Source organism: Triticum urartu, chromosome 3, assembly GCF_003073215.2.
Source record: "Triticum urartu cultivar G1812 chromosome 3, Tu2.1, whole genome shotgun sequence".
Classification (NCBI taxonomy): domain Eukaryota; kingdom Viridiplantae; phylum Streptophyta; class Magnoliopsida; order Poales; family Poaceae; genus Triticum; species Triticum urartu.
In genome coordinates this window covers 338,320,253-338,339,711 of record NC_053024.1, presented here as the reverse complement: position 1 = coordinate 338,339,711, position 19,459 = coordinate 338,320,253, and positions in this window count along the sequence as shown.

Below are 19,459 nucleotides of genomic sequence, written 5' to 3'. Positions count from 1 at the left end.
CGACAGAAAGGGGGGCGGCTGTGTACGCCTACGAGTCCGCCTAGCATGGCGCAAAATAAGGGGGGCGTGGGGGAACAGAGCCACCCACACCCAATCAACCGCCACGCGGCGCCCAAGGCCGCAGGCTTTTAGGGCCCGCGGCGCTTCTCCCTTGCCCTTTTGCCTCCCTGCACGGCCAAGTCCAGGCGCGCCTTGGGCCCGGGGGCTATTGTCGGCGTTCTGGGAACGGGGAGTCCCCTGACTTGCCTGCCTGCGGCCTGCGGCGTGGCTCAAAGGGGGCCCAGCACGGCCCGTCTTCACCAACACAGACCCAAGACCCTCGCGAGGGGCCAATCTTCGCGGGGCGGACGACACGGAGCTTCCTCAGGCACGGCCTCATCAGGATGGCTCGCGAGGAGGCGGAGAGATCAAGGTGGGGTACCTCACGAGGTGCCCGTGACGCAAGCCATGACGACCAAGGGTGCCAGGCAGGCGCCAGCCCGCGCAGTGTCCTCCTTTCCTCTTTGGTGCAAAGGGAGCAAGCACAGGCGAGAGCATCAAGCAAAGGCACCCATATCGGTGCAACGAGACCAAGACCAGTCCAACGGCAGGGAGGAAGTCATTGTGGAGCCCAAGCCAGTGTCACCACCAGAGCCTTTGGCAGGCGAGGACCAACTTTAGTCAGGATAAGTGTACCAGATGTTCCCCGTCAAAATGGCCAATTGTTGGCGCCCTTCCCGCTCAATATTTGGGAAGAGGCCCAGGGCCTTTGCCTATAAATAGGACTAGCCACCCCCAGGGGAGAGGGATGGAAAACGGAATCGGAGAGGGATCAAAATCAGAGAGAGAATCAAGAAGAGAGAGAGAGAGAAGGGTGACCGAACTCCTCCTAGCAGTTCATCCCCTCAGCCAAGAACAGACCCTCGCGAGGCTGTTCTTCCTTGTATTGCTCATCGACATCAGCCCAAGAGGCAATCCACCACACCACACACTGGAGTAGGGTATTACACCACAACGGTGGCCTGAACCAGTATAAACCCTGTGTCTCTTGTGCTGTTCTTTCCATAGCTTAGATCTTAGCGAGGCGCAGGGGTGCAGGTAGGTAGAAGGTGAAATCTCCATGCGCACCCCAGTGTTCGAACCTCAAGGGTCTGTCGGAACCCGAAATCCGACAAAGTTTGGCCGGCGTCTAGCCTCGTTTAAACTGAGGGAGGATGGGAGGAGCTCGGATGGTGTTGCATTTAATTCCGGCCCGCTCATGAACGGACGTGTGGACGGAGTAGGTTTCTCGGTTTGTAGGTGGGTTTAATGGAGTGGAGGAGGCATGTTTGGTCGGGCGTGCAACGGGCGGTGTAGTACTATTCGATTTGACAACGGGCAGCGCAGTTCCCGATACGGCTTTAATGCAGACGAGGGAGGGAGTAGCAGTTCCCGAAATGTTGAACGGCCAATGCATCCTCCTTCAATTAATGCATGAGGCAAGCAATGGGAGGAGGACCGGAAAAGAGGCTGCACGATGTGAATGCAACGCAGTTTGCCCTCATATAAATGCGCCCCTCCATTCCAATGCATCTACCACATCATACGCACCTAAGCATTTGCCTAAGCACCTACCCTACGCGCAAAGGTCCTCGCTCCAGACCCTTGGCGGCGATGCGTGCGAGAGGCCAGCGGCTATGCCAGATGATCCACGACGCCAACCTACGTCATGGCACCGAGGATCTTCCCCAGACGGTGTTGGCGACCGGCTGGTGGATGGCCGCTGTCAATGCCAACTACGACTCTCAGTTGGACCAGATGATCGTTGCCAGCACCAATAAGTTCACCGTCCTCAAGAAGCTCGCGGACGACATCGTCGTACTCCCCTAGCCCGCGCGCCCGAGATAACATGAGTAAAACCACGCATAGCACTTCTATATTTTCGAACCCAGTATACATTTCCCTGTATTTTCCTCCCAGTTCCAACAGGGACATATCAATGTTGTTTATTGCATTATCCTACTCATACTCTAACCAATGCTGATCTTACATTAACAATGCATGTCCTTTTAGATATGATGCAGTGTCCCTACAATTACTGCCCTTTGTAATCACACCACCTTTTCCAAAAACAGGGAAGCACAACTGGTTCCTCGCTCGATCAGACGACGTCAAAAGACTGATGATCATTCCGACACATGAGCCAGAAAATTTATATTGCAAAAACCCCACTCATGCAAGCACCGTGAAATACGTGAGTATCCAGACGGTGGCTGTTACGTCTATGAGCAGGATACCAGCTTGTTGTGGTCTTCAAAAAAATTTAGTTGGAGGCGGGTAAACAACCTTTGTTCACACTCTCTGTTTCTCGGACTCAATTATCCGATTAACTAGGAGATAACCGTTGGCAAGGACCTTGATGGCAAAGAGGCTCTGTTTGCTATGGAAAACTATGTCTACACGGCAAGCCCTAGGAGTTCGGGAGCAAACTCCCCTGATTGTCAACGATACAACCTGTAGCCAAAAGAAGGTGAGAATGACAATGCCATCCGGATAAACTTTGATCCTTGGATGTCTCAATCACGACAGACAGTGATGTGGTTCAAGCCTTCAGGTTGATAGGTAATTGGGCTGTTGCATCGAAAGGGAGGATTACTGGTGTCTCCGGATCATTGGTCGCTGAAGCGGGGCTGCAAATTATGATGGTGTTGGATCATCTCTTCGAATGACTTTGTTGCCTTTGCTGCTTGTTCTGGATGGGTAGTTATTTCTTTTGTTATGCATATTCCTTGTCATTTGGTCATCCTCATCTATGTCACTCTTACTATGTAATAGTTGCCTCTGTTTAGAATGTCATTCTCATCTGGATCACGAGAGTGTGAGCGTTGCAGATGGGTGTGTTTTGGTGGTGTAGAAAGACTTATGAAATATCATGTCTTGTTGTTTATGTCAGTAGTAGTCACTAGTCAGTGTCTGAATGTTTTATATATCGTTGTTTCGAACTGTTTATTGTCTCGAACTACTGGTGGGCTAAATGAGGGCATCACCATTCTCAAGTGTTCAGAGTGTATCTCCTTTTTTCAAGTTATATAATTTGAGCTCAGTGTCTTTTCGATGATGTACACTTGTTTGGGTCAGTGAGTTGCCGTTGAATATGGCCCGAGTAGTAACGCAATGCCAAATAGGTCAATTATGATTCTTAGGCCGGGCTCTCAAAAGATCCTTAAAAGGCCGGGCTCTCCAAAAAGGAAAGAATAAGGACTCTTGTGCCGACATGTGGGCGCCATTGGAGTTTTTGTGCACTTGCGCGCCGAGATCATATTGGCGCGTGTTCGAAAGCCATGCTACCTTTTCATCCCCAATCTCCCGCCCCTCCCCCACCTTTGGAATCTCGATTCCTACTCTAGTTCCTCCAAATCCCCCTCCTGTACTCTTTGTACTCAAGCGCACTATCATGTCACTGGTCAACGCGGATCTCCGAGCCGGAGATCCCCAGGTCCGTCATGCCTTCAGTCGCTGTGTGCTGTCGCTAAACAGTGGCATGGCGGCGCTTGACGACCAATTTTCTGGCAAAGTGCTGATGGTAACCATTAACGACGACCGGCCTCCCGTCTCGCCGGACGACCTTGTCAAAGCTGTTAGCATTGTGCACGGCATCCAAATAAGTGACTTGCTCGTCGAAGTCTATCCACCACCGGCTGATTTCTTCATCAGGTTCCGGACAACTTTTGATTGCAGTCGTGTGTTCGAATCTTCTCAGCGTTTGTTCTATGATGGCGCGCAGGTAAGATTTGGTCGGTGGCACCCATGATGGGGCTCGGTACCCTCTAAGCTTTAGTTTTTAACAAAGCTTACCTTCCACGGCATGCCTCAACGTGCTTGGAACATTGAGTCCATGAATGAGCATATCAACGACCTTAGAGGTGAGCTCGTAAGTATGTTTGTTCCTCCAGATAGCTGGGCTCTGACAGTTATGGCATGGATGAAGAATCCGTCCACCATACCGAAGGTGATTGGTGTTGAGATACAGGTGCAGGAACCGGGGTTGTACTATTCGTCGCCACCAAGGCCGCCACGGACCACGTTAGGGATGTACCTGTATCGAGTGTTCGTGCATGTCGAAGAAGTTGTCAATCCATCAATCGAAGTCCTGCCGCCGCCGCTAGTGATAGGGTCCATCGACGACGTCCATTACAGGAGTCAACATCAGACTTTCCCGTGTTGCTCGGAACGATGGATGGCACAGGGCCTACTCCATCACGTGGCGGAGGCCACTGCTTCTTTGGGAGAAGAGGCAGGGTCGTCTGCATGGATGTGCTCTAATTTGAGGTAACAACTGAATCTTGTCAGATACTAGTTGAATCCGAGCTATGGGTGTGAATCACTGATGTGCCAGTACATTTGATTGTGACCTATACTAATTTTGCACCTGAACTTTTTTTAGAAAGGGCTGTACGTCAACTTAGTGTGCTAGCAGAACTTATTGTGTTGTCTGTCTGTTTTCTTTGCACAACATTCAAGATATTTCCCCGTCATTGATAAAGACAATGAACCGTTATGTACGAGTTTGTTGGTTTCAACATATCCCTACCCGTAGCGATCCACTACTTCCATCCTGATTGTGCCGCCTGTGTGAAATTTTTGTATGCAAGTTTAGTGTGCTATGATGTTCTATATGATTGTGTCAACTATATAAGTTTTTACTGAGCATCAACAATGCATATGGCTGAAAGATGTATTTACCAGCATCGACCGATGGGTATGTCTGTTTCTCTCTCTCTCTCTCTCTCACACACACACACACATGCACAAGTGGGACCCGTTGAATTATTTCTTTGCTCGTGACAGCTTTTAATTAGGTTCCACTGTAATCTAACTTTTTTCTTAAGTTATTAATTGAACTCGATGACTTCAAAAAGTTGTATAGAAACCTTGTTTGGGCCTTTCCAGCGTCCCTGAATGTGGGCTGAGTAGCCATGTTAGGTTGTACTGTACTACACAAGATTTTTTTTTTCAACATCAGCAATGCAACTGGGCCGAGAGTTGTACACAATATCCAGGTCAACTTCTCCGCCCCGCTGGGCTGCAAACTTTCCTAGGAGGTATGCATTAGGCTTAACAAGAAAATGGACTTTAAGAAATAATAAATGGGATGTAATTATAATAACTGGGCAGTAACTATAAAAAATGCACCAAACGCGTAATTAGTTTAAAAAATACATTATTTTTGTAATTTGAAAATTTTATTTTCATTACTTGTTGGCGCGTAATATTTCGTTGGATTTTAACGTAATACAACTTTATTTTGGAATTATATTTAATCTGACTAGAAATCTCGGATAAAAATATTTTGGATCCCATAAAAATGTGGGAATTTTTTTTAAATTCTGTTTTGAGCGGCCGGTTGAAATTATTAATCTTTTTTTTGAGGAATGGTTGAAATTATTAATCGTTGTCCTAGCTAGAAAATGGGCTATACTTTTAACCAACTGTAAATGGGCTGTAGTAAATTCCATAAGAATTAGAAAATGGGTTGTACATTCTTACAAATCGCAAATGGGCTATATGTTCTCTGCCACACACTTGTGGGCCTTATAAGTTGACGCGTCCCCTAAAAAAACCTAAGTTGACGCGTATGCAAGGCTTTGTCAACAACACATGGTTCTGGCAGCTGTTGCCGTTGGATGTGCATCCAATGGATGTCGTGCTTCTTCTTCAATCTCGGATATTCTTGCTTTAGCCGCCCAAAAAATGATTCCTCCGCCTCACATCTGGGGCGCACCGTTTCGGAGGCTGACCTGTGGGCCTACTAAGTTCACGCGTACCAAGGGCTTTGTCAACTTAGTCAATATAAACGATTCTAGCTGTGGTGACCATACGATGTCGATCTAACGGCCGTAGTGCTTCTTCAACCTCTGGTCTTCTTGCTCCAGCCGTCCAAAGTAGTGTCGGTCCTGCCGCATGCTCCTGTCTCCCGTGGCCGGCTGTGATGCCGCGGAGGCCTCACCGCCCCCTACTACTCCCACCGTTGGCCAGGCCATCCCTCCACTCACCCACACCCCTTGTTATTCTGCGGCGACGATAGCCTCACACCGCAGCCGAACCAGTGAACCCTCGTACTCCTCTCTGCACGGGCTTCAACTGCCGTGTCTTCCCCGGCTCCACGCCGTCCCCTTCCTAGGCCTCGCCGTCGTCCACCGCCCTGATGCTCTCGGCGCGGCGTGATCAACGTGGTCAAGGAACGACTTCCATCAGAAGAGTACTGTATGTGGAGAGGCTGACAGCTAGGTCCACGGCGTCCGCAAGGAAGTGCCTCCATATTACGCGCAAAATAATTATTCCTCCACCTGACAGCAGGGACCCACCGGACGGGCCACCGTATTTCACGGAAAAAACATTTCCCCTTGACTGCTGGGACTCACCAGCTACATCTTCGCACGCAAGGAAGTGCCTCCTTATTACGCACAAAAAATGAATACTCCCCCAGCTAGTTGGGACCTAGTATAGTGGGAGGCTGACTTGTGGGACTACTAAGTTGACGGGGACAGAGGGCTTTGTCAACTTAGTCGATATGCATGATTTAGCTCTAGTGACCGTCCGATGTCCATCCAACGGCCGTAGTGCTTCTTCAACCTCTAGTCTTCTTGCTCCAGCCGCCCAAACCAGCGCCAGTCGTGCCCCGTGGTCCTGCATCCTGTGGCCGGCTACGATGCGGCGGAGGCCTCACCGTCCCCTACTACTCCCACCACTGGCCAAGCCATCCCTCTACTCACCCACACCCCCTCTTATTCTGCGGTGACGGCAGCCTCACACCGCAGCGAACCAGTGAACCATCATTCTCCTCTACGTGTGGGCATCCACTGCCGCGTGTTCCCCGGCTCTGCGTCGTCCCCTTCCTAGGCCTCGCCATCATCTACCGCCCTGGTGCTCTCGGCACGGCATGGTCAACATGCTCAAGAAACGGCTTCCATCAGACGTGGACTGTACGTGGAGAGGCTGACAGCTGGGTCCACGACCGCAGCAAGGAAGTGCCTCCTTATTACGCGGAAAAATAATTATTCCTACACCTGATAGGGGGGACCCACCGGACGGGCCACCGTATTTCGCGAAAAAACATTTCCCCTTGACTGCTGGGACACACCAGCTACATCTTCGCACGCAAGGAAGTGCGTCCAGGCAAAAAAAACGATTCACCCCCTGACTGCTGGGACCCACCAGCTATATCTTTGCACGCAAGGAAGTGCCTGACAGTCGGGACCCACCTGGTCGAAGCGTATGTAGCGTTGTCATTCTCGTCGCGAACGTGTACATACATACTGGTCAATGTAGAGAGCACACGTGTCGTAGTCGAGGCGCGCCTGTAGCATGTACACGTACGCAGAGCGGCCACTGTGCAAGAAATAAAATATGACCACGTACGTACATACCGGCGGGGTCTCAAACGCCTACTCGCACATACGTACGGCCAGGGCTTGTGTGCATGGCTGGGTCGGAACGGAGAAAATGCATCGTCGTCGTGTTCATGGGGAGCCAACCGGCTGGGTCGGAATGGAATGCGTCGTCGTGTTCATCGGGAGGCTTGGACGGAACAGCCGATGGAAACGAGGCCTGGCGTACCACACAACGGAGGAAACGACCTTGTGTTCAACCGACCACGGTCGAAACGGGATCCTGTTCATCGAGAGGGGTCTGGCGTACCGCAAAACAAAGGAAACGGACCTACTACGGTCGAAACGGGGGTCCTGTTCATTGGGAGGGGTGCAGCGTACCACAAAATGGAGGAAACAGACTTGTGTTGGAGCGCTACAGTCGAAACGGGGGTCCTGTTCATTGGGAGGGGTGTGGCGTACCGTAAAACGGGACTCCACGGGATACTGTTCATCTCCACCGTCGACCCCCTCCAGCCTCCACGGGCTACTATTCATCCACCGTCGAGCTCCTCCAGCCTCCACCTGCGACTGTTCATCCACGAGCTCTTGTTCATCCAGCCTCCACCACGCGCTACTCCACCCACTACTGTTCGACCAGCCCTCTCCACAGGCTCCTATTCAACCACCCCTCCACGGGCTACTGTTCATCCAGCCCTCCATGGGGTGGTCCTGTTCATCCGTCCCTCCACGGGATCCTGTTCATCCACCCCCAACTGGCTCGATCCATCGGGGTCCTGTTGATCTATAGGCAACACCACGGGGTCCTGTTCATCCACCCCCACCGGGAACTATTCATCCAAACCCCCCCAGCAACGCTCACTGTTCATCCAGAGGCAGCATCGATCGGCTTCAGTTAGCAGCAGTAGCGAAGGAATCACTCGATCGAATTCAGTTAACAGCCATCGATCGATCGCTCGGGTTCAGTAATGCGTAGCCTGCAGTGCAATCGCTCGGGTTCAGTAGGTGAATGCCTCGCTCGGATTTAGTTAGATCCCAATGCCTCGCACCCACACGCGTGCATGTACGAGAGAAACGCGCATCGCTCGGCCCCGAGCACCCACCGTAACCGGGAACACCCCGATATTTTCCTCGCCCTCGCTTCTACCATGGTTTTTTCCATAATGGATGACCCAAAGAATGTCATGCAGCTGCATCTCCGGCCCGCCTAGGACGAAAAGCTCATTTTCTGTCATGATTTTTTGTCATAGAAGTAGGAGCCCACCACATCTATGATGATACCGGGTTTTTTCATAATTATCGTCATAGAAGTGTCATAAGTATGACAGAAAAAATTTCGTTCGGCCCAAAATGTCATAGATGTGTCTTTTTTGTAGTGGTGGGGGGCGCGCCTACTCCCCCTGGGCGCGCCCTCATGCCTCGAGGCCGCCTCGTAGAGTTCCGGACTTTGACTCCAAGTCCTCTGGATTGCTTTCGGTCCAAGAAATATCATCGCGAAGGTTTCATTCCATTTGGACTCTGTTTGGTGTTCCTTATCTGCTAAACTCTAAAATAGGCAAAAAAACAGAAACAGGCACTGGGCCTTCGGTTAATAGGTTAGTCCCAAAAATAATATAAAAGAGCATATTAAAGCCCATTAAACATCCAAAACAGATAATATAATAGCATGGAACAATCAAAAATTATGGATACATTGGACACGTATCAAGCATACCCAAGCTTAATTCCTGCTCATCCTCGGGTAGGTAAATGATAAAAACAGAATTTTTGACGTGGAATGCTACCTAACATAATTATCAATGTAATTTTCTTTATTGTGGCATGAATGTTCAGAACCGAAAGATTCAAGACGAAAGTTTAATATTGACATAAAAATAATAATACATCAAGCATACTAACAAAGTAATCATGTCTTCTCAAAATAACATAGCCAAAGAAAGTCCATCCCTACAAAATCATATAGTTTGGCTATGCTCCATCTTCGTCACACAAAATATTCGGATCATGCACAACCCCGATGAAAATCCAAGCAATTGTTTCATACTTTAGTATTCTCAAACTTTTTCAACTTTCACGCAATACATGAGCGTGAGCCATGGACATAACACTATTGTTGGAAATAGAGTGGTGGTTGTGGAGAAGACAAAAAGGAGGAACATGGTCTCATGTCAACTAGGCGTATTGATGGGCTATGGAGATGGCCATCACTAGATATCAATGTGAGTGAGTAGGGATTGCCATGCAATGGATGCACTAGAGCTATAAATGTATGAAAGCTCAAAAAGAAACTAAGTGGGTGTGCATCCAACTTGCTTGCTCACAAAGACCTAGGGCATTTTGAGGAAGCCCATTATTGGAATATACAAGCCAAGTTCTATAACAAAAATTCCCACTATTATATGAAAGTGACAAAAAAAAGACTCTCTATTATGAAGATCATTGGGCTACTTTGAAGCACAAGTGTGGAAAAAGGATAGTAGCATTGTCCCTTCTTTCTTTTTTTGTTTGGCTTCTTTGGCCTGCTTTTTTCATTGGCTTCTTTGGCCTCTTTTTTATTTCCTCACACGGGACAATGCTCTAATAATGATGATCATCACACTTCTATTTATTTACAACTCAAGGATTACAACTCGATACTTAGAACAAAATATGACTCTATATGAATGCCTCTAACGGTGTACCGGGATGTGCAATGAATCAAGAGTGACATTTATGAAAAAATTATGAATGGTGGCTTTGCCACAAATACGATGTCAACTACATGATCATGCAAGGCAATATGACAATGATGGAGCGTGCCATAATAGACGTAAAGGTGGAAAGTTGCATGGAAATATATCTCAGAATGGCTATGGAAATGCCACAATAGGTAGGTATGGTGGGTGTTTTGAGGAAGGTAAATGGTGGGTTTATTGTAACGGCGAAAGTTGCATGGTACTAGAGAGGCTAGCAATGGTGGAAGGGTGAGAGTGCATATAATCCATGGACTCAACATTAGTCATAAAGAACTCACATACTTATTGCAAAAATCTACAAGTCATCAAAACCAAGCACTACGCGCATGCTCCTAGGGGGATAGATTGGTAGGAAAAGACCACCACTCGTCCCCGACCGCCACTCATCAGGAAGACAATCAAAGAAATTTGTTATGCAACGGTTACCATATGTGCATGCTATGGGACTTGCAAACCTCAACACAAGTATTTCTTAAGTTCACAATTAATCTACTAGCATGACTCTAATATCACCATCCTCATGTCCGAAAACAACCATCAAGCATCAAACTTCTCATAGTATTCAACGCACTTTATATGTCATTTTTATTATATCCATCTTGGATGCCCATCATATTAGGACTAGTTTTATAGCCAAAGCAAATTACCATGCTGTTCTAAAAGACTCTCAAAATAATATAAGCGAAGCATGAGAGATCAATAATTTCTATAAAATAAAACCACCACCGTGCTCTAAAAAGTTATAAGTGAAGCACTAGATCAAAATTATCTAGCTTAAAAGATCGAAGTGAAGCACATAGAATATTCTAATAAATTCCGATTCATGCATGTCTCTCGCAAAAGGTGTGTACAACAAGGATGATTGTGGTAAACTAAAAAGCAAAGACTCAAATCATACAATACGCTCCAAGCAAAACACATATCATGTGCTGAATAAAAATAAAGCCTCAAGTAAAGTTACCGATAAACGAAGACGAAAGAGGGGATGCCTTCTGCAGGTAGAGGTAATGTGATGGTCTGACATGAGTGCGATGCTTGATTGTTTGGAGTTCTCCTTCTTCGATCAACGGATAGGTTCCGGGTTGGGGAGCCTGGGATTAGCAGGTGGATGCCGTTCTTCTTTTTCGTTTGATTTCATCCATAGTCGGATCCCGCTCTTCTGTATGATGATTGCTATGTATTGATGTATTCATGTATTCATATTGTAGCTTGTGGTGAGTGTAAGCCTTTATCTTGTATTCTCATATATTCAGTACATGGTATGTTGTAATGATATCCACCTTGCTATGCGCTCGAAATGCGATTGTTCCCCAATCATGAATTCTTCAAGTGATCGGGATAGAATCGCATCTTGAGCACTACAGCAAGGCAATGGTGAACTGGCTACCCATGGCCCTTACGGGCGTGCCGCATGCCTGGATCCTAGTCTTGCCGGAGTCTTCAGTGGCCTCCTAGGAGGAGCTGCACGAAATCTTCGACGGCTCACATGCCCCGGACTCGGACCGCCACGTCAAGCAGTTCTTCCACTAGATGGGCGCCACCCACGTGCAGCGGGGAGCTCCTCCGGGCTGGGCAGCTCTTAAGGACGACCTCACCTTCGACTCGAGGGACCACCCCACGACCGCGGCCGACGCGGGGGCACTCTCGATGCTCTGCACCCCCACCATCTATAATGTGGCGGTCACTAGGACCTTCATCAAAGGCGGCGCCAGCCTCAATGTACTCTCTATGGAAGCATTCGGCCTGCTTCATGTGCCCCATGGCCGGCTCCGCGCTACCAAGCCTTTCTCCGGGGTCGTCGATGGCTCCACCTGCCCCCTAAGGAAGATCCGCCTCCCCCTTACCTTTGACACACATGACAACTATCACCTCGAGCTTATCGACTTCGACATCGCTTGCATCGGCCTCCCATACAACACCATCCTCGGGTACCCGACCTTGGCCAAGTTCATGTCGGCAACCCACCCCGGCTACAACCTCATGAAGATGCCAGGAAGCAGTGGCTTCCTCACCATGGCGGGGGACACCAAGGATGCTCTCTCGGCCCTCAAGCTCTCTTTTAGAGCCGCAGTGGCCGCACGGCCAAGAAAGGAGGGAGCCCCAGAGGCCCTGGGGGCTGCACCAGCAAAGAAGAAGCAGTTGTTCTCTCAAGACCAGGCCGAGACGAAGCAGGTGACGATCGATGAAGATGCGGCATCGGGCTCCACCTTCACCATAGGCGCCAGCCTCCCACCAGACCAAGAAGAGGCGTTGGTCAGCTTCCTATGCACGAACAAGGATGTGTTTGCATGGGAGGCGGTGGACCCGGTCGGTGTTCCACGTGGAGTAATTGAGCACCACTTGATAGTTTGCCCCAACGCACGACCAGTGAAGCAGAAGGCGTGGCGGCAAGCCTCGGAGAATCAGTCGTTCATCACCCAGGAGACCCGCAAGCTGCTGGAGGCCGACGTCAATTGAGAAGTGCGGGACCCGGACTAGCTTGCAAACCAAATCATCGTCCCCAAGAAGGGCGGGAAGGAGTGCATGTGCATCGATTTCACCATCCTCAACAAGGCTTGTCCTCAAGACCCTTTCCCTCTCCCATGCATCAACCAGATCGTCGACTCCACCGCTGAGTGCGATTTACTATGCTTCCTGGACGCCTTCTTGGGCTATCACCAAATCAAGATGGCGGTGCAAGATGTTGAGAAAACAACCTTTCTAACCCCGTGCGTGGTGTACTGCTACACCTGCATGCCGTTTGGGCTGCCTAATGCAGGAGCAACCTCCCAACGGTTGATGCCTATCACCCTGGGACAGTAGCTCGGGAGGAACGCTGAGGCGTATGTCGATGACATAGTACTGAAATCTCGGGAAGCAAGAACTCTTATCGAAGATCTGGAGGAGACATTCGCCAGCCTGCGCCAAGTGAACCTACGATTGAACCTGGAAAAATGTATGTTTGGCGTTACGTCTGCCAAGCTGTTGGGTTTCCTGGTGTCGCACAGAGGGATCGAGGCCAACCCGGAGGTGGTCAAGGCCATAGAAAGAATGAGTTTGCCGCAAACCCTCAAGGAAATGCAGAAGCTAGCAGGCTACGTAACCTCGCTCGGGCATTTCATCTCCAACCTAGGGGAGCACGCCCTCCCCTTCTTCAAGCTGATGAAAAGGAAAGGCTCTTCTTCAAGTTGATGAAAAGGAAAGGCCCAACTGTCGGCCTCCACGATCATAGGTAATGATGATCTTTCTTCTGCATGCATCAGGGTCTTGTCAAATCGAACGGTTGACGAGGCAGCATGGGGAAGCAGAGATGCCCACGTCCCGTCAATCGCCACGCATCAATCAAGGCCGTAGGCGGTTGGGGCCTGCGGTGCTCTACACTTGCCCTTTGGCTTCGCCTCGAAGGCAAGCTCGAGCACTCCTTGGGCCCAAGGGCTACTGTCGGCGTTCTGGGTCAGGGGGTGCCCAGACTTGCCTGCCTGCGGGCTTGTGCGTGGCTCCACCGACAGCCTGGTACGACCCATCTTCAGCAGTAACCACTCAAGACCCTCGCGAGGGGCCAAGCCTCGCGAGGCGAATGACAACAAGACCTCCCCAGGAGCAGCCTCACTAGACTGGTTCCCGAGGAGCGGAGATCTCTTTGCAAGGGGCACCTCGCGAGGTTCACGTGACGTGGGCCATGGCAACCAAGACCAGTCGGGCGCAAGTGGGCGCAGTGTACCAGTTTCCTCTTTCGTGCTAAAGAGGCAGGCGCATGCGAGGAGTCCCGAGGCATCAGGCAATGGTTTACATATCGATGCAACAAGACCAAGACCAGCAGGATGGCAGGACAGAGGTCACCATGGAGCCCACAATAGCGTCACCACCAGATCCTTTGGCAGGCGAAGACAACCTTTTGTCAGACAACTTGTATTAGTTGTCTGCCTTCAAACTTGGCCATTGTGGGAAACCTTCCTGCCTAACATTTGGGAAGAGGACCAGGGCCTCCATAAATAGGACTAACCGCCACCAGAAGGGGGGGATCGACTCATCTTGGATCGGATCCATTCCATCCTCACATCCACTAACTCGCCGAGCTCAAGAACACCTCTCCTCCTTAGGTTGTTCACCCATTGTACTAGTTCATCCTTAGCCCATGAGGCAATTGTAACGCCCCGTATGTAACTTGCCATATTTGTATTCCAACTCTTGCCGTTTCCGGCACTAAGTTATGATATTCCTTGTGGTTGGGTCTTGTCTTCGTCTTGCTTTTGTCCTTGTCATGCATCTCATATCATGTCATCATGTGCATCGCATTTGCATACGTGTTCGTCTCATGCATCCGAGCATTTTTGCCGTTGTCCATTTTGCATTCCGGCACTCCTAAGTCCTCCGGCGTCCCCTTTTGCCTCTTTTCGTGTGCGGGTGCTAAACATTCTCGGATTGGACCGAGACTTGCCAAGCGGCCTTGGTATACTACCGGTAGACCGTCTGTCAAGTTTCGTGCCATTTGGACTTCGTTTGATACTCCAACGGTTAACCGAGGAACCGTCAAGGCCTCATGTGTGTTGCAGCCTAACATCCCTCCAAAGTGGCCCAAAACCCACCTAAACCCCCTCCATCCTCTCGGACATTCGATCATAATCGCGTGGCCGAAAACCGCACTCCATTTGGAGTCCCCTAGCTCCTTCTATGTATAAATAGGCCACCCCCTCCGAAATTTTGGCCGAAACCCTAGTCTCCCCTTCCTCCGCGCGCCGGACACGTCCGCCTGGCGCCGGACGTGTCCGCACCGCCGCCTGGACCAATCAGCTATCGCCACGTGTCACCGCCGCCGTCCCCGCACGCGCCGCCCCGCTCCTCGCACACCCCGCCGCCGATGCACCCGCGTGCGCCGCCTCCGCCGCCCAGCTCACCTCCTCCGCTGCCCAGCACGCCGGACTCGGCCGCCCAGCTCCCCTTCCGCCGCCCCGTCGTCCCCGGCCTCTCCCCGCGCCCGCCGGCGACCTTCTCCGCCTCCCCGCGCCCGGATCTGGCCGAATCCGGCAAGATCCGGCCTGGAACCGCCATCTCCGGCGAGTTCCGCCTCCTTCCCCGCCACCTCCAGCGAGTCCTGCGCCGACGAAGCTCGGTTTTCGTGCCCGGTGACTTTTACCTCGAGGTTGATTTTTTCCACCAAGTCCCCAGTTTTTCATTATTTTCTAGGCATCTTCATCATGTGGTATCTCTGCATCCGTAGCTCCGTTTTGGGCGTTTGATATGTCAAATTGTTCATCTGGATGTGCTCTTCATTTCATTCCATTGCACCATTCTTGTTTGAGTCGATCTTGATGCCCTAAATTCTATTGCAAGAGTGCTATGTAATGTTAGTTTCTATTTATTAACAGATTATGGACATTTGTCATTTTTGCCATGTTTAATGTGTGCCTCCTATGAACTTGAGCCCTACATGTGTTTTAGGCTATGCCATGCTATCTTTACAGTGGTGTACACCATGTATTTTTGTGATCATTGTGGTGACTAGCACAAGCATGCAAAGTAGCTCTCGTGATGTTGCTGATTTCAGGGACTTAGAATTCTTCTAAGTCTTTTCCTTGATGTTAATTTTATGCCATGTATTATTGTTGCTCCAGAGTGATCCATGCCTCTTTTGAGCATGTTCAGTATGGATGATTTTTGAGATATTGTTATGTTCTAGTCATCCATGTCTTTGTTTGAAATTATGGAGTATCCTAGCATGACTCAATCTTGCTCTACTTTTGCTATAAAATGTTCCTGGCAGATTGCTTACGGGTTAATCAATTTTGCCGAGGTTGTTGTAGTTGATCCGTGCATGCTATGAGATTGTTCTTGCCATGGTTATCTACTTGAACATGTCTTCTTGCCGGGTGTATGCTTAGTTTGTCATGCAATGCCTTGTGGTGAGTGCATCAAGCTCGCAAACATGCCTACGTAACTCTGTTTTTACCATGTCCAATTTTCTGCTAAGTCTGAATCTGTTAACGAAACTTGCTATGTTTACATGGGTGCTATCATACCTTCTGATCCTTTTGGGCTTATGGTCACTAAGGGATTTTTTTTATATGCTTTGAGTAGTTTCATTCCATGCCTTGCTTTGCCATGATATGTTCCTGTAGCATGTTGTTATCTTGCTCTAAATGTTGCTTCTTGGTGTTAATTCCTAACATGTTATCTTGCTCTAAACCTGATATCTTTTGCACTTTTGCCATGCTTGTTTGAACCTGCTATTTTGTGTTTTGGTTGTAGCTCAGTGTTCCTATTTTGTCAAGCATCTTGAGTGGATCACTTCCATGTGCTTTGTTGCTATGTTAGAGTGCAGTAGCTTTTTTTCTTGATGCATTTTAGATGGCATCGTGCTGTTAATCGCAGAATAGTGCCATTATTGTTTTGCTTGCCATTTGCAAACCGTGCATCCGATTCCGGTGATCTTTATATCGATTTCGAACGAAATCAACTCATCTTTCCAGCGGCGCTCTTGGTTTGCCAAGTTGAGGCCTTGTTCAATCTTTTCCTTCCAGAGCATGCATATGCATTGCATATCACATCCCGCATATCATGCCATGTTTTGCATCATGTTGCCTGCGCATTGCACCGTGGTTGATAGTGGTTCCCTTTGCTTCTGTTATTGCTTTGGTTAGAGCCAGGAGAGGAGTACATGATCGAGGAACCCGTTGAGTACACTTATGAGGATCAAGCTTACGTCAACTCAGAGAACTTTGCAGGCAAGATGACCATACCCTCGAAATCACTTCTATCTTTGCTTGCTAGTTGCTCGCTCTATTGCTATGCCTATGCCACGATACCTACCACATGCTTTATCTTGCCTCCCATATTGCCATGTCAAACCTCTAACCCACCTTGTCCTAGAAAACCATTGTTTGGCTATGTTACCACTTTGCTCAGCCCCTCTTATAGCGTTGCTAGTTGCAGGTGAAGATTGGAGTTTGTTACTCGTTGGAACATGTTTATTGTTCGGATATCACTATTATATCTTGTTTACTTTAATGCATCGATATACTTGGTAAAGGGTGGAAGGCACGGCCTTATGCTGGTGTTTTGTTCCACTCTTGCCGCCCTAGTTTCCGTCATACTGGTGTTATGTTCCTTGATTTTGCGTTCCTTACACGGTTAGGTTATAATGGGAACCCCTTGCTAGTTCGCCTTGAATAAGACTCCTCCTGCAAGGCCCAACATTGGTTTTACCATTTGCCACCTAGCCTTTTTCCCTTGGGTTTCGCGGACTCAAGGGTCATCTTTATTTTAAACCCCGCGGGCCAGTGCTTCTCTAAGTGTTGGTCCAACCTGAGCGATGTCCGGCGCCCCCTGGGCAACCAGGGTCTATGACAACCCGACGTCTGGCTCATCCGGTATGCCCTGAGAACGAGATATGTGCAGCTCCTATCGGGATTTGTCGGCAGATTCGGGCGGCTTTGCTGGTCTTGTTTTACCATTGTCGAAATGTCTTGTAACCGGGATTCCGAGATCGGGCCGTCCTGGGAGAAGGAATATCCTTCATTGACCGTGAGAGCCTGTGATGGGCTAAGTTGGGACACCCCTGCAGGGTTTTGAACTTTCGAAAGCCGTGCCCACGGTTATGGGCAGATGGGAATTTGTTAATGTCCGGTTGTAGAGAACCTGAAACTTAACTTAATTAAAATGAATCAACAGCGTGTGTGGCCGTGATGGTCTCTTTACGGCGGAGTCTGGGAAGAGAACATGGTCTCGTGTTATGCTTGGACGTAAGTATTTCTAGGATCACTTCTTGATCATAGATTCTCGAACGTGCTTTGCCTTCTCTTCTCGCTCTCACTTTCGTAAGTTAGCCACCATATATGCTAGTGCTTGCTGTAGCTCCACCTCACATACCTTTTACCTACCTATAAGCTTAAATAGTCTTGATCGCGAGGGTGTGAGATTGCTGAGTCCCCGTGACTCACAGATTACTTCCAAAACCAGATGCTGGTGCCGATGATACCATTCCAGGAGATGCGACTGAACTCAAGTGGAAGTTCGATGAGGACTCAGGACGTTAATATGTTTCCTTTCCAGACGATCAGTAGTGGAGCCCAGTTGGGGCGATCGGGGATCTTATGCATTTGGGGTTGTCTATATTTTGGTTCCGTAGTCGGACCTTGATTGTATCTGGATAATTGTAATGCTATATTTATGTATTGTGTGAAGTGGCGATTGTAAGACAACTCTGTACCTCTTTCTTATTCAGTACATGGGATGTGTAAAGATTACCCCTCTTGTGACATGCCTACAATGCGGTTATGCCTCTAAGTCGTGCTCCGACACGTGGGAGATATAGCCGCATCGTGGGTGTTACAGCAATCCACCAACACCACACTAGAGTAGGGTATTACACCGCAAGGTGGCCCAAACCAGTATAAACCCTTGTGTCTCTTGTTCCTTGGGTCGTCGAGCTAGGCCATGAGATAGTTGCGCGAGCAAACTAGGGAGAGAGTGTTCTTCGTGCACACCCCAGAGATCGAACCTGAAGGGTTAGCTAGAAACCGCAATCGGACTAGCACATCGAGCTAAGTTACCCTAATCGCACCTAATAGAAACACGGGTATCACGACATGATATGCAAATAACAAGCATAACATAGCGGCGCAAGCGCCGTGGTTCATTACATGCCCCTGCAGGGCCCTCTACTTTTTTCAAATGTAGGAAAAGAAAAAAACAAAGGAAGGCAGCACGGCTGCAGCAGCTCCCGAGGCCAGCCTCCAGCGGTGCCCGAGCTCATTCCAAGTCTTCCTCCTGCTTCACTGGGCACGGCGGCGACGTGGCTCATCGCCTTCCCTGATCCAAGCCCGGCGGCATGGTGGTTCGTCGTAGCTGTCATCGCTGGTACTCTTACCGAAGGAGGAGCCGCTACTGTTGGAGGTGGCGCGGCCATCGCTAAAGGCGAGCTCAGCCTCGTCATCGTCATGACCGTCGCCAAGGGCAAGCTCGTCGTCGCCGCTGCCATCCTCCGGGCAACACCCCGTGCGACGGCCGTCTTCCCCAAACACCTTCACATTGAGGGTCATCAGGCCTTCGTACGTGAAATGAAGGGTGCACCTCCCGCCCAGACATCACATGCGGGCGAACGGCTGCCAACCACGGGTTAAGGACACGTTCCCGCGGTGGTGACTTCGACCCCCACCCATGAGGACATGCTGCAGCAGCCGTTAGTCTGCAGCCAGAGGCCATCAAGCCCCGTGGTCATCAGGGCACCCGCGAAGACGCACTAGAGCGGGAGCCAGATGCCACCGGTCCTCTCCGACCACATGACGAACTCCGGGAATGCGTCCGTGGAGTGGGAGCGCGGCCATGGAGGCCGGGCGACCACAGCGTGCCTCCCCCATCGTAGGGGATGCCCAGTCCTCGGCGGCTCCCACCGCGAGAGGA